The sequence below is a fragment of the Chenopodium album genome, chromosome 8, assembly GCF_948465745.1.
Source record: "Chenopodium album chromosome 8, dcCheAlbu1.1, whole genome shotgun sequence".
NCBI classification, from domain to species: domain Eukaryota; kingdom Viridiplantae; phylum Streptophyta; class Magnoliopsida; order Caryophyllales; family Amaranthaceae; genus Chenopodium; species Chenopodium album.
Window position 1 is genome coordinate 16,819,312 of NC_137841.1, and position 20,879 is coordinate 16,840,190.

The 20,879-nt window shown below is 37.8% G+C and overlaps 1 non-coding gene across 1 annotated transcript; it reads left to right on the forward strand.

The window, feature by feature from the left end:
• Window positions 1-107, forward strand: LOC145557036 (small nucleolar RNA R71). Its single transcript, XR_014092117.1, has one exon. It is a non-coding gene; the product is annotated as a small nucleolar RNA R71 (small nucleolar RNA).
• The last annotated feature ends 20,772 nt before the right edge of the window (window positions 108-20,879 follow it).

Sequence of the window (20,879 nt, forward strand, 5' to 3'; positions counted from 1 at the left end):
AAATTATGGTGGGGGCATTCTCTTTGTAGATCCTTGAACCTCTTCCAAGCCTCACATAAAGTTTCATCGGCCTCTTGGGAAAGGTTCTGAATAGCACTCCGTAGTATAGCTGTTCTCTCTGCAGGATAATATTTGTTATAAAAATTTAAAACAAGAGTTTCCCAGTCAGTTATACCAAGTGCAGTTCTATTAAATCCATTAAACCATAATTTGGCTTTTCCACTTAAAGAGAAAGGGAAGAGAATCTCCCTGATTTGGTCTTGTGTGACCCCAGCTTGCCTGATGGTATTACAATACTGACAGTAGTCTGCAATATGAAGATTTGGGTCTTCACCCTTAGCTCCACTAAATTGCTTCCTTTCTATCATCGTTATAAATTGGGGTTTAATCTCAAACTGTATCCCATCAAGAGATGGAGTGGAAGTAAGGTGTGGAAAATCTGTAAGCTTTGGTTGTGAATAATCACTAAGCTTCTTAGGTACCGCCATCTCTGATTCTGGATCTGAAGATACCTCTGAATCGCTAGAATCAGTTGGAGGGTCTCGGTGATTATTATTATCACCAGAACCTGCCAGGATTTGCTTGTAAAAATTCTTTTGTCTATGGAAGGATCGTTCGATCTCAGGATCGAATGGGATGTAACCTGATCTGGAACACCTGGGCATAAACAAAGAGCTAAAAGCAAATATGAGACTTGCCTCAAAGAACTAACGTTCTCTGAGACAAAAAGAAATAATCTAGACTACAAAAATAATCAGAAATAAAAATAAAATTGTTTCCCCGGCAACGGCGCCAAATTTTGACAGGCTAAAGTCGTATCACCTAATCAAAAGTAATTCCTAAATCCTCTAACTAATGCAGATAGGGAAGTAGGGTCGAATCCACAGGGAAACAAGTCTTTTTATTCCTAATTAATTCAAGCAATCTAAATTATAAAGTAACCAATATATTATAATCAAAGGAAACTAAACTACGGAGATTAAGAGTAAAGAGAAAACAATGAATAAAGGCCTAGGGCATAGGTTCACCAATAAATAACATTCCAGGGTAAAACATAATAATCAATCATCAATGCATAATTAACCAGATCATAAAGGGCTTTCACTACGTATTACAATCACACAATTAATTTACCGGTATTAAATCTCATCTCTCGAATCTCGACCTAACCATTTATAAATTAACCTACCTATTGAAACTAGACCTAAACATCAATTCTCATCTCTCGAATCTCGAATCAATATTGTCAAACTCATGCATAAAAGATCAGGCCTAATCTAGTCACAGAGCATTAAATCAATCAATAGGAAATTAATCTAGCATTGATAATTAACTAGAATAATTACCCCTTCATATTATTTATGGATCCCCACAAACCCTAGAAATAAAACTACTCACACATAATTAAATCTAAACTAATCAAAACAATAAAATAAGACATGATGAAAGAATTAAAATAAATAACTGAGATTAAGAGAAAAGAAATCATTTCCAAAGTAATCTAGAATTAAGAGTAGAGTAAAGAACAAAGTATTAGAGAGAGAAACTAATCTAAAAGCTAAGTAGAGAGAGAAAATCTAAGAGAAGGATTAAGAAAGAGTAAAAGAAGATGCTAAACTCGCTTAACGGAAAAGTATTTATATTAAGCAAGAATCCTAAACTAAAACAAACTTAAACGACACATAAACCACCTAATAATGAAACGCGCCCAATTGGGCAAGGCACCACCTGATCGGGCGCGCCTTTTTACTCATCAGGTGTGTCTCTCGCGCCCGGCCGTGCGCGCCTTCGGGCGGGAGATCTTTTGGCCGGGCGGTACTCTTGGGCCACTCTTTGGACTTCGATTGGTCTCCAATTCTTTGAGCCAATCCGGATTTCCTCTTCGGGTCTTGAATACTCAGTCCAAATGCCCCGGTATCACATACACCGAGCTCTTAATCACCGGTTCGATGGCTCTAACTGGCCCTGGGCTATGAAGGATGGTCATGCATCTCAAATGCTCGTAATTACTCCATAATATCTCGAGAAAATGCTCCAAAAGCACAAATCCCTACAAAAATCAACCAAATCTACGAAAACACTAGAAAACACCAATTAGTAATAAAAGTGGCTCTAAAGAGCCAAAAACACTACTAATTATGACCAAGGGACGGGGGTAAAAAAACTATATAAAATGGACACATCACATATAAATACAAAAAAAAAAAAAAATTACAAAAATCAAACAAATTGTGCATCGCACGGACTTCATCTAGTATTTATTTATAAGAGTAATCTTCATTTATATGTAAGCGTAACCTCAATTTTTCATAAGAGTAACCTCCTGTTATCCATAAAAGTAAAAAAAATGAACTTGTTGGTTTTAAAAACGAAAGAATAATTCCACTTATTTAAGAGAGTAACCTATAATTTTCATTTAAGTAATCTACATACGCGTTAAGGTAACCCCATTTTCTCATCGCAGTAACCCTTTATTACTTAATTAATGGTCTTGTATGTGATTATGTGAAGTGGTCACACCATATGGCTAGCCACATATAAGAATTTGTGAAAAAAATGTTTTTTTTTTTTATTAAAACCAACAAGTTCATTTTTTTATTGCGAGAGAAAACTTATTTCCTTAATTATCCTCTTATTAACTTTTTTGAAACAACCCTCTTATTACCTTAACTAGTATTCTATTGCCAAAAAAAAATTAACTATTATTTATCCCTTTCAAAGCACGGGCTGAATTTTTTTTTTTTTTTTTTTTTTTTTTTTTTTTTTTTATCAAATCATATGAGTAATAATTATAATTTTTACATTTTTTTGGTAAAATACTTATGATAATGCAAGATATTCTTCTTAAATTATTAATAAGTTAGATTAAGAAATTATATCTTTCATGTTTCAAAGAAAATTGATGTAATATCAAAAAAGTAAAAGACATTACAATTTGAATAGTTAACGAAAATCGGAGTTTGGTTTAGGAAAAAAAATGCAACCCTTCATGACAAATACTAAATGAAAAAACAAATGAAATAATTTACAAATAAAATAATAAAACCATAAATAATTAAAAAAAATCACATATTATCACAACCCTTCATAAAAAAAAGGAAATATTTAAATGTAAAAGGTTTTAAAAATTATGGACAAATAAGAATATGACAATTAACAAGTGTCATAAAAAGATAAAAAGTTCCACTTATTATAGATATTATAGATTATAGATAAATTATAGATATAGATACACTTTAATTTCATCTAATAATTACCCTCTAATCCACCAAATTACTAAATAATTAGATTCAACTTATATATATATATATAAAAAAACCTCAACTCCCAACCACCAACTTATCAACCCCTCCTTTTTCCTCCTCCCTTCCCCCTCCCCCACCGGACACCTCGCCTAGATTTCCCCACCTTTGGCGACCTATCTCCACCGACGGCTGACCCTTCCATTCCCCCCTTATCCCCACCGACGACCACCTCCTTGATTTTGAAAAACCCTAGAAAATCGATTTGAGGGTTTATAATTTTGTGCATCTTCCTTGCAATTGATGCTTGTTTTGGCTTTGATTATGTATGTATGTGATGCTAGGGTGATTTATTAGCAAATTACAATTTATTTGGGCTTGATTTGAGCATGTTAGAGTAAAATAAGAGCCAAAAATTCAAAGGGGGTAGTGGTCATTGATGGGGATAAGGGGGAAAGAAGGGCCAGTAGACGGTGGATGTAACACCCTAGAAATTCCTTCCTTTTAAAAATACCTGTTTTGCCATGTTTAAAAATTTAAATAGGAAAATCTAAGATATTACTGCCACCGTGAAAACGGCTAAGGCAACTATAAAAAAACACACAACAGAAGACTCCCCTTTAGAAACATTTAAAACGACTCAACTTAAAAAGGCAACTCATGAAAGTAAAGTCAAACCAAAGTAAAATAAAGTCAAACCTACAACTTGAAACTATTGTAGGCCCTTAACAAAACTAATCAAATTTAAAAACTTTTACGTTAGTCTCGCAATAGAAATATCATAATATAATTAAATCAATAACACATCATAAACTTATGGAAACTAGCATGATTCACTCTTCATTCATGCCCATCATGAATATGCTTCATCACCTAAAAAGCTTCTCTCTACTTGTTTCCACTACTCTCCATTAAAAATGGGTCATCATAGGGCCAAGGTAAAGACAAGGGCAACAAACACACAATCAGCATAGCTGAGTACATACGCGTAATTAAACACACTAACATACTTTTACCTATCAACGCACAACTTACCTCGTTGCACCTGTTTTCAAGCACACAACATACAACGAAACTTCTCATCTAAGTAACTAAATAGTTTATTTAGTTTTGATTACGCATCGAACGGGGTTCCCCCTAACCTGCCCCAATAAAGGGGTACTAACACGGGAGCTAACCGTGCCAGTATAAAAGAACCACTCGTAAGTGGCTGATTTCCCGCGCATAATAAAAAAGGAAAATACAATGTCCTGTACTCCCAGTAGAAGTTATGGTCAAATATAAAGTCGCATAACTCCCCTCATATGTTCATACTCAAGGTATATACGTTCCAAAAGTTTTGATGCGTAATTCTCTTTCACTTTACGTTCTTTACATATTATTAAACTTAGTGATGACTCACAAATCATAATAACGTCAAACATTATAATTATTCAAACAATTAAACACTCCAATTTAATTCTTGAATAATTAGTGACTACATAATATTTAATGTTGAACCTTTTTAAATCTACCTCGGTGTCAAAGACACCTTAAACTCTTAATGTGCCAAAAATCCTATCCCTCGGTGTTAAAAACACCTTAAATGCACTACGACACCAACATACAATTTATTCATCGTGTACATAGACACTTACATAGCTCCTTTCTCATGCTTATAGCATCAATAAAAATTATATGAACCATAATTAAATTCCCTTTTAATATTCCAATCCAAATTAAACATTTAGTTTAATTAACCATGTTTTCTATCATGCAATAAATAAAAGTGTGGTTCATAATTAACATGCCAAAATATTATTTTTCAATCATTAATCCATCACAAATAAATCATGCTTCATAATTCAATCACTAATATCAACCAAATCACAATTTCCATTCATAATCTAGCATGATATTACTTGTAATTAATTAATCACATCTAGCATGCCACTATCTCATCCAAAAATATGTTAAGTATGCGAATGTATCTTGAATACGATCTTAATATCGCCACGACTAATAGAAATCACTCACTTCAAAGTCTCCTACAATTTAAAATAATAATAGAGCATTAAAATTCACTCTACACAAATTTCTAGCAATATATACTCTTATTAAACCACTCATAATTTAATTAAAATAAGCTGAAATTTTATTTAAAACTCATACTTTAATCCCAATTAATGGGTAATTAAAATTCCTTAAAGAAATTTGATTTTTTTTTTAAAATAGTACCAAAAAATTCCAGCATTATATATTAATGAAAACTTGTTGTAATTATTAAACCACTCATAATTTAATTAAAATAAGCTGAAATTTTATTTAAAACCTCATACTTTAATCCCAATTAATGGGTAATTAAAATTCCTTAAAGAAATTTGATTTTTTTTAATATAGTACCAAAAATTCCAGCATTATATATTAATGAAAACTTGCTGTAATTATGCTTTAAAACACTTAAATTAAAGGTTTAAACCACCCTAATTTATGAATCCTTCAATAATCAATTATTTATGAATCTAGGGTTTCAAAAATGGGGTTTTTAATTAGATTAAAATATGATAATTAAATTACATACTACTTATAATCAAACATTATAATATTAATTACAAAATCCATATTTAACAATTAGATCTAAGGTTTAAACAAAAATTAAAAAAAAATATTAATTTTTTTTCGAAGGGAAGAAGGCCGGACAGCAGGTCGACACCACTGCCGGCTGCTGCCAGCTGCTGGTGGCCGGTGGTGGTGATCCAAAACAAGGGGAAGGGGAAAAAAAGAAAGAAAGAAAAAAGAGAAAAAATAAAGGAGAAGAGAGAGAAATTTTACCTTGATACAAAAATATCCATCATTTATGCAAAGGTAAAAAAGAATAAACTCCCTCGAAAGAAAGGGCCGTGCTCTCTAGCTTGTGCCTAGGGTTTTACTGCTGTTATCTTTGGGTGTTGTGAATTGATTGCTTTTTCTGTGATTTCGATGGCGGATGATATTGTGAGTCGTTATGTGAACCTTAAACTGGATGATGAGGACGGAGGAGTGGTCGATTTGGGAGTGGTTGAATCGTCTTCATTAACAGAGAAATTTCATTTAATGTTCATTGGTAGACTTGTGACTGAAAGACCCTATAACGTTGAGGCCTTCAAGAACACGATGACGAAGGTTTGGGCGTTGCAGGACAATTTGGTGATTAGGGTTTTAGGCCCGAATCTTTATGCCTTTCAATTTTTCCATTGGAGAGACAAGGAGAAAGTTATGGCTGGACGACCTTGGTGTTTTGATAATCTTTTGCTTGTGCTAAGGGAGGTTGAAGGAGATGAGTAACCTGAGAAAATTCCCCTGTTCCATTGTCCATTTTGGGTGCGAATCCAATTTTTATCCTTTAATTGCCGCTCGGATGAGGATGTCAAGGAGTTGGTTGCAAATTGGGGTGAGGTGTAGGAGCTGGAAGAGGACACATTGGGATTGGATCGATTTTGGCGTGCTAAAATTATGATTAATGTTGCTAAGTCTCTCCGTCGCTTTCAAAGAATCCTTGACAAAAGTGGAAGAGAAATTTGTGTTGAATTTGCCTGTGAACGTCTTCCATATTTTTTTTAAATGCTTGTGGCATTATTGGACATTCGGAGAGAGATTGCTGCTTAGTTTCAGAGGAGAGTAAGAAGAAGAAACTTGGGTGGGGGCGATGGCTGAAAGCGTCTCCAAGGAAGGGCATAATGCGAGAAGTGGAGGAGCTAGAGGCTGTGCTCACCTCTAGGAAACAACTATTCATTACAAAAGAGGCAGAGTAATTGACTCCCCAAGCAGAACTTGACTCAGACGAGATTTTACAGATTGGTGGGAACAATGTGAGGCTCAATGCAGATTCATTCGTGAAGGGCTCGGTGAGTAACTCAGAGATATTTGTTGCAATTTCTTCGCCTGGAGCGTTGGTGGGGGAAGATGGGGAGAAGAGCGAAGAGGTGATGGCAGGAGAGGGTGTTAGTAGGGTAGATAATGTGGAAATTGTGAATAATGAGCTGCTTGAAGTTAGGGTTGATGGCGTTAGTGGAGAAATAAATAAAAAAGGGGAGGTAGTGGGGTTAATTTTTGGAGTTAGAGTGGAGAGTTATACTAAAAATAATACAAAGGGTTGGAATAAGGTGTATAAGAAAATAGTGAGGGAAAGGAATCAATTTGATACTCATATGGAGGTGGTGGATGATGTGGTATTAGGCAAAAGAGAAAGGGAGATAGGCTCTGCTGACGGGGAGTGTGTATTATCGAAGAAAAAGCTTTTGTTACAAGATAAAATTACTGGATTGCGGGTGGCGGAGGCTGTCAATGAGCAGCCCCGCCGAGCTCCATGAGTGCTTTGAGCCAAAATTGCAGAGGTCTGGGCAACACTTCTGCAATTAATAACCTTCGGAATCTAATTCGAAGGGAGGCCCCGTCTCTTATCTTTCTTATGGAGACGAAATTAAGTAGTGGTGAAATGTGTAAGGTTCGTGCAAAGCTGGTTGGGTATGTGATAGAGGAATAAACGAGTCGTTAATTGTCTATCCTAAAATCAAACACAATTTATAAAATTCTAAACCAACCTAATACAAGTATAAGGCAAGTATAGGGTCTGTAGGGAATAATTTCAAGCCTTTAAAATCCCACTAGCTTGAACCCCACTGTGATCATACACTAAAGTACGGTGGCGTCCAAAAGGGAAGAAGATAGAGCAAAAGAGTCGCCAACAAGTTTTTTTAGGAACTTGTAAACCGTTCACGAGGTGAAGGTTACACCCCTTAATGATCCAAGAGATCGTCAACTCCATAAGGTCTAGAACCAAATAAGGGTTCGGAGATGAAGGTACAAATCCAACCTAAAAGAGATTGAACCTGCCCTAATAATAGGCCTCTACTTTATTCTGATCGTATTCATGTGCGCTTTCTAATTAACATACAATCAATAGGATTACCCTAAACCTATTTAATCTATGTTGGTTGAATATTAATGCACAAACAAAACTGTTATTGGCGATCACTTGAATTATAATCAAAGTTAACCTAACAAGATTATTAATTATCTTATTAAGCATGATTACAAGTACAAATTCCCTTTAAACATGCAATAAAATGTGTGATCAAGCAATAAATAATAAGCATCAAGCAACATAATAATAATCATGATAATAATAATAATCATCATAAAATTATAATCATAATCAAAGCAATAATAATCATAAATAAAATAATCATTATCAAAATAATAATAATAATAATATTCATAATCATCATAAATTATAACAATTATAATTATAATCATGTTCATGTTAATATTAAATCATAATAAACATAGCAAGATCCTAGGCATGATACTAACAAGATTAATAACAAACCCTAGCATGTCACTAAACAATTAAAATCAAATCTTTAACCCTAACATGATACTAACAATCATAAATATTAGGAAGAACATAGGAAGCATCGTAACAATCATATTTAATATATTTGATATTATAACCTTTTCCCTAAACATGATACTAGGAATATCATAATAACAATATAAACATGATTTCTACATCATAATATCAATTAATCAATTAAAGTACTTACTTTGATGCTTCGTACCTCTTTCTAATAACAAAATACACATGTTAGTAACTTCAAGGAAAATAATAAACAAACAATAAAATTAAATAATTGAAGTAGAGATTTGGGACCAAACCCTCATAAATTAAAACCTTTCACGTCTAGGGCGAAGGCAACCTCGAATATGGCTAGGTGTTTCTAGATCTTGTGAATGCGGAATTTTGTATAAAAACAAAGTAAGAAAGAAAGAAAGATGAATGTTAATTAAAACTTGTGAATGATAGATGTAGATGACGAATGATTGTAGGTCCATGAAAACGAAATTTCTGATACGATAATTATAGAGAAAATCAGCCAAAAAGGATAATTTAACAAAACAGAGTCTGACGCTCGCAAAACAAGGTTGGCGCCAACCATGGCTAGCTGGCGCTAGGCACCAATGGCTAGCGCTAGGTGCCAATGGCTAGCATCTGGCGCCAAGCCTGGTTCCAGGCGCTAAGGCCTGGGGTTGGACGCCAGTCTTGATTTTAACGCGTTTTCGAAAATCCGATAAGTTTCCCGTACTGGAGGATAAAATAATATAATTTCTTCGAAAATGCTATTTGATTTTGATTAAAACTCTGAAAAGTCAACAAAGTCAACTTATCAATGCTAATTGAATTAGGAATGAAAAGAACCTTCTAGAAGATTCTAGAAGACTAAAACCATTCCTAATTGCATTAGGAATGATAAATCATATTAGGCCCTCCCCTAGATCATTGGGCCGTACATAAAGCTCAAACCGGGCCCAGTTTAGTAAATTGGCCATAACTTCCTCAATATTCATGGGCCTATAATATATCGTTGGAAAGGTCTTTGCAAGCCCCATCCAACTACACTACTATTAGACCCATATCATGGACCAACCAAACTGGATTGGCTGTTTTCTTCAAATAAAGTTTTCAAAAACAGAAAGAAGAGAAAAGAAACAAAAACTTTCCGCAACACTAGACCTTTCCACACTTTCGTTTCATTCGATTATGATTCGACATGAAAGGTACTCATCACTGGGTTTGGTTTTGGTGAGACACATTTGGGTGTCTACAGGGTCGAACCCAAAGGAGTGAGTTGGTATTAACTATAGCCTAAGTCAAGCTATTTCGAAGATTGTTGTGAGAAAATGGTTGGTATTATGGTAACAAAATTAGACTAATCAAGTAATTCAAGAAGCTAAATACTAGGGATATAGGTTCCACATGCTATTTCGATAATCGTGCTAATCGATAATTCATTCACCTGATTCAATCATTGCAAAGGACAAATAATAGTAGCAATTAAGAGAGTTCAAGAGCTATATCCTAGAGGCCAAGCTAGGGGTCACTATGAATGGCTAGTCAAGGAAATTCACAATCAAACTCAATCAATTAAAACAATTCTCAAATTGATGGTTCATGTCATTATGAATTGCAATGCAATCTAGATTAATCTTATAGGTTGATCATTCCTAATCTAATTAATCACATGCAAAACTATGTCAACCAATTTAATTGCAACAATTCAATAAATCAAAGATTATCAACTAGCACAAATTATCAATCAAGCATGCTTCCCTTTCTCCCTAGTAACTAATCTACTCACTAATCATGGTGTAACTCAAGAACAAATCACTAGAATTAGCATTGATCATCATTCTAAATCAAAATCAAGAGAAAACAATATCAACTACAATATCCAATTCAAATACAAGCAAATCGAACAATCAAACATGAAACTAAAACAAACAAGTAAAGAGATGAACTAGAAAAACAAATTCTTACTAACATTAATGATTGAAAATGAAGAAATCCAAGCACAATTGATCCAATGTTGAAATACAAATCCAATACCAAGAACTTCTCTCTAACTTCTCTCTAATTTCTCTCTCTAAAACTAAGCTAATGAAAATTATCTAAAAGTTGTTTTAAAAAAGGAATTACAAGTGTATTTATAGGCAAAGAAGGAAAACGGGATCCCCGCGCCCTCTCTAGTAAACCCCGCGCCCGGGGGGAAATGGGTACGGAACCCATAACAAACTCCGCGGGCTATTTGGGCAACACCCGCGCCCGCGGCAAAGGCCTCCGCGCCCGCGGCAAGGGCTCGGCGAATCCCCTGCTCCCAAAGGGTGATCAGAGGGTCGCGGTCTCTCTGGTCTGGAGCGGTCTCTCCAGACTACCCGCGCCCGCCGGGAGCCCGCGGAGAGTTCCTGGTCGAAATTGGCCAATTTGGTGCATACGAGCCCGCGCCCGCGGCAAACTGGTAGGGCTTGATTCCCTCTCCAAGCCCTCTCCGAGCCCTCTCAAAGCCGATTACTTCCTCCTTTCTTAGTCAATATAGCCAATCTTGATCCCCTTGCAAAGACAAATCCTAGGTACCTACAAGAACAAACAACGGAAAGGAATAAAAGGGAAAAAGAAAAAAATAAAAGGAAAACACGAAGAAAACAGGAAAAACACAAGGAAAGAAAGAAAGGAATTAAAGGAAAAAGGACCAAAAATAAGATAAGAAAGCATAAAAAGGAGATAAAAACATCCTAAAAGGCTACCCTATGAGTGCCATAAATGACACTCATCAAATTCTCCTAAACTAGACTTTTGATCGTCCCAAGCAAAACAAAGGCTAAAAAGGAAAAAGAAGGGCTTATTCAAAATAAGAAAAGAAAAAGAAAGAGGTGAGAATATACACTAACTCACTTTCGTAGGAATAACGGTCAATTTTAGCAACAAAAGACAAGCTATTTAAACCCCTAGATCGCTCTAGAGGACGAGTGATGCTCTCGTAAAGGTTTCCTAGAGATAACCTATAACTCTTATTAAACAAACAAAAGAAGGAAAAATGAGGCAAAATACAAGAATAAAGAGCAAATTTTGAAAAACAACAATGATTTCTATAAAAATCTTTGTGAAAAGGACTTTACAAAGTGACTATAGTTCAAATGAATAACAACCTTTCTAAAGTAAATCATGGTATGCACGTTATAAGATACCTAAGGTTGATTGAAACATAAATATGCTAAGCATAGGAACTAGTTGTCACACTCCACTTTCATCCCAAACGATCTTACCGCGTTCCCCCTACTAATCTCATATCTCCCCTTAGTGAGCGTCTCATAAATTCCACGAAGGAACCGGAAAAAGATCAAATTTATGGCTACTCGACGTCTTGACTACGCATCCCCTTTCCTTAGTCTATAACCCATGATTCCCTCCACCGATGAATGACTCAACCCCTAGGTCAAAAGGTCTTCCCAAAGGTTGTAACGTAAGGCAAAAAGGGTTAAGGTAGACTAAATTTAAAATTTGGTGGTTAACCTAAATTGTGAAGCATTGTCCTCAATGCTCAAAAAGGAAGAATACTCGCATAAAATTTTGCATATTTGCATTTTTCACTTTTTTTTTTCATTATGCATTTTTTTCTTTATTAGTGCTTTGTCCTCGCCTCTTTTAACTTTGGACGGCTTTTTCAACTTTGCACTTGCTTTGTCCTTGCCTATTTTACGTTGTACGGCTATTTTATTTATTCACTTGCCATTATTCACAAAATATACACAAAACACGATCTTGCTTTCATTTTGAACCAATAACCAAACTTATATACCACAATCTCCAAAATATGATCATTTGCTTCACAAAAACCCAAAGATGAAAACGAAAAAGAAACTAAAGGCTCAAGATCTAAAGATGTGGCTTGAAAAGAAGGGAAAAAGGCTCAAAAGGCTAGAAAGTTGGAAAATGTATCCCTAAACCCAAAAGTAAAAAGAAGTACACTATCCTAGAAAAAGGAAAAATACCTCCTTGAAAAGATGCCTTTGTCCTCCCTAGGTGGTTCGGTCTCGGTCTTAGGAATCATATGTTAAGACTCAAGATTAGGTTTGCGAAAGTCAAGGATCCATGCCGCTCATACAAGAATATGTTAAAGGCTTGAAAAAGTATTAATCTCACATGGTTGTAGCAAAAACTCACTAAGGTTGTCAAATCAAAGATAGGGAGCAACTACCAACATACCACAAACAAGTAGAATCCGGTTTCATGATCCCCCTAGTTCTAGACAACTACCTTAGCATGCTTTATCCTAGAATCAACCAAACGTATTATCAAACCGTGCATACCATGACCACCTAGTAAGGTTATTATTCAAAAGCAAGAGTCCATTGTTTACAAATCCAAGTCAAAAAAGAAAGAGTGAAAAATAAAGCCTCAAAAAGCTATGTACAACACCAAGAACAAAAAGAAGAGAAAAGAAAAGAAAATAAAATATGGAAAACAAAGATAAAGGAAAAGTAGGAGAACAAAGAAAAGTACAAAGATGCAATCATTACACGTATTTCCCAATCGACAAACAAGCGGTCAAATGGCCACATCGCCAAAGACCCCAAACACACTAGGTGTTATAATCATACATCCTCGAACCGTTCAACTCTCCTAAAACTAATCCTAATCTAAGAAACCAAGAAAAGTAAAGGAAGAAAAGTAAAGAGATAAAACAAGAAAGGCCTCACCAAGCGTCCAAGCTATGCCGCAATAGCAAAGGAGCAAGAACGACCTCCTCTAAGAAGCTTCGAAGACCAAAGCATAAGCTACGATCAAGGCGAGAAAAAGAAAAGAAAAGGACTATATACAAAATGAAATTGTTAGTAACTTCCAAACAAAATCAAACAAAAGAAAGCTTATGCGAATACTATGTACAAAGACCTAGAGAAACCATCATCATCATTATCAATAAAAGAGACCACAAAACATCATCATCAATACCAAGACGACAAGACAAACAACATACCAACGAGACTACCAAGAGCGAAGCAAGAAAAATCCATCAAAGCCTTTTCAAATAAATCCCCAAGAGTCCAAGGTGCCTCGCCCAAAACCTACCCTAAAACATCCTTATTGACTCCCCCCCCCCCGCACAAAATAAGGGCATCGACCGCGATGCTCAAAACATGCAAAGCTAAAAGAGAGGAAACAAAAAGGGAATCAAACAACCAAGGGGGAAACTATTGGCCACTAGGGTCGGCACCACCATAATCCACATCCCAACCTTCGGTATAATTGGGAGGGAACCCATAGCGACCCTTAAAAAGGTCAAGTTGAGAGATGTGGACAATCGGTCAAATGGCTCGGGTTGAATACAGAGCTCGGGGTGACTGGGGTGAACATAGTAGTAGTCGGGGTCACCCCGATAATCACTATCCCCCGAGACTCGGAAGTCATAATAACCGGACTCATCTGGGAAGTCACGCCTTAGCTCATCGAGGTTTATAACCCCAGGCCAATAGGGGTACGTGGGGAGGTTGTCACCACCCCAAGATGGCACCGACCCTTGTTGGGGCGGCACATATGGGTAGTTCACCGGAGGAGTGACCTCCCCCCTACGCACACTAGCGTCATATAGGGCGCTAGTTTGAAAAGACAAAGTTTGATGGTTTGAATACATACCTTGCATGCTCAATTGCATGCGCTCCATATGCTCACGCATAGCCTCCATCTCACGGAGATAGGCATCTCCTCGGTAGTCTTGTTGTTGATGTTGTTGTCTTCTTCTTCTTCTTTGCTGCGGTTGTTGTTGTTGTTCATGCTGAAATTGTTGTTGTTGTTGTTGTTCATGTTCTTCTTCTTCTTCTTCTTCTTCTTCTTCTCCATCACCACCTTCTCCTTCTCCACCTTCACCATCATGCCCATCATCATCATCATCGTCCTCATCATCAACATCCTCCTCCATAACATTCTCAACTCTCCCATTGTCTGCGGGAATCCTCCAAACAATCCTAGCCTCTCGAGAAATTGAGGTGGCAGCCGGGTTTGGGAGCAAACAATGGTGCACATTACGCACTAGCCAAGAATAAACACAGTTTCCCTTAGTCTTAGAAATGAAGCGCAAAGTGTTAAGCTGCTTCATATCCAAATACATGTCATCACCCCTTCCAATCGGAGTGCACGACCTCAAGAAACGTGCTTGCTTGAAATAATGCACCAATCTAGTAATCATACCACCACAATGAATCTCACCCGTCTTCTTCCCATTGATGATTAATTGACAACAATTCATGAAAATATACCCAAAATTCAACCTCGGCCCCAAATATGGTCGTGTAGCCATCCAAAGCACCAAGATCTCCTCCCTCGAAAGTTCTAAGATCTTGCTTATTAAACACTATATAGCCAAGAATCCGATGGAGAATTCGAAGAGCCGGGTGAATGATCTCGCTAGCAAGCGATTCCTTAGAGTCAAACACCTTCTTTTTAGATATGGCTCTCCACCATGCAACCTCATTGTAATCAGACTTGAGAAGGGCAACCAAGGGCTCATAGATGTCAGTATTGGGGTTGAAGCCAAGGGCTTTGTTGAATTCTGCAAGGTTCATGGTATGCTTGGAATTGAAAAGTTGAAAAGAGATGATATAGTCGGTATCCCCCATCATATTAAACTTAAAGGTGGAGAAAAACTCAATGCACGGTTCCAAATAAGTTCGGGGGGGTGACTTTACAAATTCATCCAAACCAAGATTATGGAGCAAGATGTTAAGATCGACATCAACACCTAATTTTACCATATCCTCAGGAAAATAGTTGCGGGTCGGTCTAAATTTCCGGGATTTTATTCTGTTATAGATAGGGGTGTGTTTAGACCGGTTATGAAATTTGAGAGCAGGTAAAGGAGGAGGTGGGGCATCATCTTGAGTAGTTTGGTTTTGAGGGGGTTCGATGGTTGAAGGTTGGCTACGAGAGGATTGGCCGGGGGATTGGTTTGAACTTTTCTTGCTACTCTTAACTTTCCTCAACAAATCCACTGTCTCAAGCTCAACCAACATAATAAATCACAAAAACACCAAAATTCAACACTACCACCAAATTGATCAAACCACCCTTCACAAGACCACCCAAAACCACCACAAACTACAAAGTACCTGTTACAAGCAACAAACAGCCAAAAATCCAACAACAACCAACAACATTAACAATCTATCACAAAAATAAGCACAAATCACCCAAAATAATTCCAAAGCCACCATACAAACTACCAAAAACATCATACTCATGCTTAATCAAGGCCAATCAAAACCAATGCATAAAAATCAATTGAAATTGACAAAAATAAAACAAAGGTTAGACGTATACCAAGATTGAAGACTCAAAGCAAGCTCAAAAACCGTCTAGGACTCGAGATTCCCGAAAAAGACCACAAGAAAGGAGAGTAAGCTTGATGAAAATGGAGTATGAAGGAAGTTGGGATGGAAATTTAAGTGAAAACAAGGGTGAATTTGAGTAAAAATGTGTGAAAGAGATGATTTGGGGGTTAGGGTTTGAGAGGAGGAAGAGTGAGAATGGGGAAAAATAAGAGTGAAATGGAAAATAAGAGAGGAGAGAGAGAAAGAGAGGGGAAACCGGGTGTTGAAAAACCCAGGTGCCCGCGCCCTCTCTCGGCATCGCCGTGCCCGCGGAGAGACCACGGGGCAACCGCGGGTCAGTTCTGGAAAAATTGTATTTTTTTTTTACCTGAAAAGGGGCAACCGTAGAGAGTTCCTGATCCAATTTGGTGAAAATAGGCCACACCCTCTTTGATTCTCCCCGCGCCCTCTCTAAGGAACCCGTGCCCGCGGGGAGCCCGCGGAGAGCTACTGATCCGATTTCCTCCTTATTGAAAGCAAGGGCACCCGAGGCCTCTCCAAGCCCGCGGGGAGCCTTCTCCCCTGCACTTTAAAACCTCCTTTTGCCATCCTCATCAAACACATTTAGTCCATAGATGATGAATGAAGGCACCCTACAAAACAAACCAAAAACACAAGGAAAGGTAAGAGCAAAAATCAACAAAAAAATAAAAGAACGGAAGGAAAAGAGAGTAAAGGTGAGAATCCAGGTTGCCTCCCGTAAGCGCTTTTGTTTAAAGTCGTTAGCTCGACGTTTACCACCCCACTCAAGGTGGCTTGAAAAGAATCATTATATGAATAAGACCAACAAACACTCCATCAAAATATCTCTTTAGTCGATGACCGTTAATCTTGAAAGAAGATGAGGAATCCAAAAGAGAAATCTCCACGGTACCATAAGCAAAAACATCTTTCACCAAGAAAGGGCCACTCCATATTGACATGAGCTTTCCGGGAAATAACTTCATTCTTGAATTGTAGAGGAGGACTTTATCACCCACACAAAACTCCTTTTTCTCAATAAGCTTATCATGAGCTTCCTTGGAACGAGCTTTGTAGGTGCTAGCACATTCATAAGCATCAAGTCTAAGCTCCTCTAGCTCATGAAGATCCAACCACCTTTTCTCCCCTGCGCTTTCTAAATCAAAGTTTATCTTTTTGATTGCCCACAAAGCACGATGTTCAAGCTCCACCGGGAGATGGCAAGATTTTCCATAGACAAGGCGATATGGAGTGGTGCCAATAGGTGTCTTGAAAGTCGTCTTATAGGCCCAAAGAGAATCATCTAACTTGTCCGACCAATCCTTTATATTCCTTGCAACCGTCTTCTCAAGAATAAGCTTTATTTGACGATTGGAGACCTTGACTTGGCCACTCGTTTGAGGATGATATGGAAGGCCGAACCGTTGATGAACTCCATGTTTCCTCAACATCTTTTGGAAGGCGTTGTGAATAAAATGAGAACCGTTATCGCTTATCACGGCCTTAGGCACGCCAAACCTTGGGAAGATGATTTTGTTGAACAACTTCAACACTATTTTGTGATCATTATTTGGGGAGGCAATGGCCTCAACCCATTTAGAAACATAGTCCACAGCCACAAGTATGAATTGATTTCCATATGAAGATGGGAATGGTCCCATGAAGTCAATCCCCCATACATCGAACACCTCAAACTCAAGAATAGGCTGTTGAGGCATCTCATTCCTCTTGGAGATATTCCCAACTCTTTAACACCGGTCGCATGACTTTACAAAGCCCCATGAATCCTTGAAGAGATGTGGCCACCACAAACCACATTGAAGAACCTTAGTGGCGGTTTTGGAAACGCCCATATGACCACCACTAGGATCCGAATGGCACATATTTAGAACACGTGGCACCTCTTCATTCGGGACACAACGTCGAAGCAAGCCATCAACCCCTCATTTATACAAGATGGGATCATCCCACAAGTAATGTCTTGCCTCCCTCTTGAGTTTCTTCCTTTGGTTCTTGGAGAAAGAAGGTGGAAACTCCCCACATCCTAGAAAGTTGACCAAGTCGGCATATCATGGGAGCTCCTTAACCTTAATGGCATACAAGACATCATCAAGCATTTTATATTCAATTGGTAAACCATCATCATGAATTTGATCACCCTCAAGGCGAGAAAGATGGTCTGCCACAACATTTTCTGCACCCTTCTTATCCCTAATCTCTATTTCAAAAGTTTGTAATTCAAGCACCCAACGAATCAACCTTGGCTTTGACTCTTTCTTGGCAAAGAGATACTTGAGAGCCGCATGATCTGTGAAGACAATGGTCTTGGAACCCAACAAATAACACCGGAATTTCTCAAAAGAGTGAACAATGGCCAAGAATTCTTTTTCCGTCATTGTGTAGTTCTTTTGGGTCCCATTTAGTGTTTTGGACATATAGTAAATCACATAAAGCTTCTTGTCCACACGTTGTCCCAAAACACCTCCAATTGCCCAATCACTAGCATATCACATCAATTCAAAGGGTAAATCCCATCTTGGGGCTTGAACAATGGGGGTAGAGATTAGGGCCTTCTTCAATCTATTAAATGCTTCCAAGCATTTATCATCAAAAACAAACTCAACATCTTTTTGAAGAAGATCATTAAGGGGCTTGGCAATGAGTGAGAAATCCTTGATGAATCTTCTATAGAAGCTCGCATGTCCTAAAAATGATCTCTCTCCCTTGACATTCACCGGAGGTGGAAGCTTCTCAATAACCTCGATCTTGGCCTTATCCACCTCTATTCCTTTATGAGAGATCTTATGTCCAAGCACTATTCCTTCCTCCACCATGAAATGGCACTTCTCCCAATTCAAGACAAGATTAACCTTTACACATCGTGCCAAACATTTCTCAAGATTCACTAGGCACTCTTCAAATGAAACCCCACCTACGGAGAAGTCATCCATAAATACCTCTATTTCTTTCTCCAACATGTCTCTAAAAATGCTCATCATGCACCTTTGGAAAGTTGTGGGGGCATTACAAAGGCCGAAGGGCATTCTCCTATAAGAAAAGGTCCCATAGGGGCATGTAAATGTTGTCTTCTCTTGATCTTCGGGGTGGATTGGAATTTGGAAAAATCCCGAATAGCCATCAAGGAAGCAATAGAACTTGTGCCTTATTAGTCTCTCTAACATTTGATCAATGAATGGAAGGGGAAAGTGATCCTTTTTTGTGGATGTATTTAGACGTCTATAGTCTATAAACATCCTCCAACCGGTGACCGTCCTAGTTGGAATGAGCTCACCTCTCTCATTCTTGACTACGGTCATACACCCATTCTTAGGAACGACATGAACGGGAGAGACCCACCAGAGCTTGAGATGGGGAATATGATTCCCGCATCCAAGAGCTTGGTGATCTCTTTTTTCACCACCTTTCTCATTTGAGGGTGTAGCTTTCTTTGTCGTTTAATAGAAGGAAGGGTGCCTTCCTCAAGCGTTATGTGGTGTTTACACAAAGCGGGGCTTATCCCTTTAAGATCATCGATAGTATAGCCCAAATCACCTTGGTGCTTTCTCAAGACACAACATAATGCTTGAGCTTGGCTCTCGCTCAAGGATGCATTAACAATTACGGGGTAAGTGGAATTTGGGCCTAAGAATTCATACCTAAGGTGTGATGGTAGAAGTTTGAGCTCTGCCATAGGCACACCTTTACCTTCTTTTGTTGTGGCCTCTTGAAAAGCTTCATGGCTTGAGATCTTCAAGCACAATTGTTCATCCACTTCCTCCATGCTTCCATTAAGCAATTCCTCATACAATGCCATCTCCTTGCATGGTGCACCTAACTTGTCTTTGTTCAACAAAACATTCTTAAGAGCATCGTTAGAGGTGAGCAAGTGCTCATACATGGAAGACACAACATGATAAAGAGAGTCAATCATCATGCAATTTTCAAGAGAAGAACTTGGATATTTCATGCTTTCATTCAAATCGAATTCTATGACCTCATCTCCTACCTTAAGGGAAATCTTTGCACACTTGACATCTATCATAGCACCCGAGGTGGCAAGAAATGGTCTACCTAGAATAATTTAAATGGTAGCATCTTCATCCATTTCTAGAACAACAAAATCCACCGGGAACACAAACTTCCCAACCCTCAATGGAACATCTTCCACTTTACCTTTTGGAAACTTGATTGACCTATCGGCTAGTTGCAAGGTAATGTTAGAAGGTAAGAGTTCCCCTAGATCAAGTCTTTGATAAACCGAATATGGAATTAGGTTTACACTAGCTCCTAAGTCACATAGGGAATTATCAATTTGCATCTTGTTAATAGCACAAGGGATGGAGAAGTTTCCGGGGTCTTTCAACTTGTGTGGCATTTTGTTCATGATGATCGCACTACAATTTTCAGTCAAGTTGATAGTCTCCACAACATCACAAGTCCTTTTCCCACTCAAAATGTCTTTGAGGAATTTGGCATAATTAGGCATTTGGTTGATCACATCGGTGAAAGGTAGAGAAAGGTGAAGTTGTTTGAGCATATCAATAAATCTCCCAAATTGCTCATCCAATTTGTGTCTCATGAGTTTTTGGGGATAAGGGAGCTTGGGTTTCACAATCTCTTTCTCTACTCTCACCTCTCTTGGTGTCTCAACCACAACCTCATCTAAAGATGCTCTATCTCCCTCATTATCAACCAAAGCTTCCTTGGGGACCTCATTGTCTTCACTCCTCCTAGGAAATCTCTCCTCAAGAACCTTACCACTCCTTGTAACAATAGCATTCACGGGTTTCTTAGGATCTAGGCATTGGGAAGGTAAAGAAGAAGGGCTTGATTGGTCTTTCAAATCATTAGCAAGTTGAGAAATTTGGTTTTCGAGCATTTTGTTGTGGGTAATCATCTCATTGAACTTCTTGTCACTAACGGCCATGTATGTGTTCAACAACTTGGTTTGATTTTCAA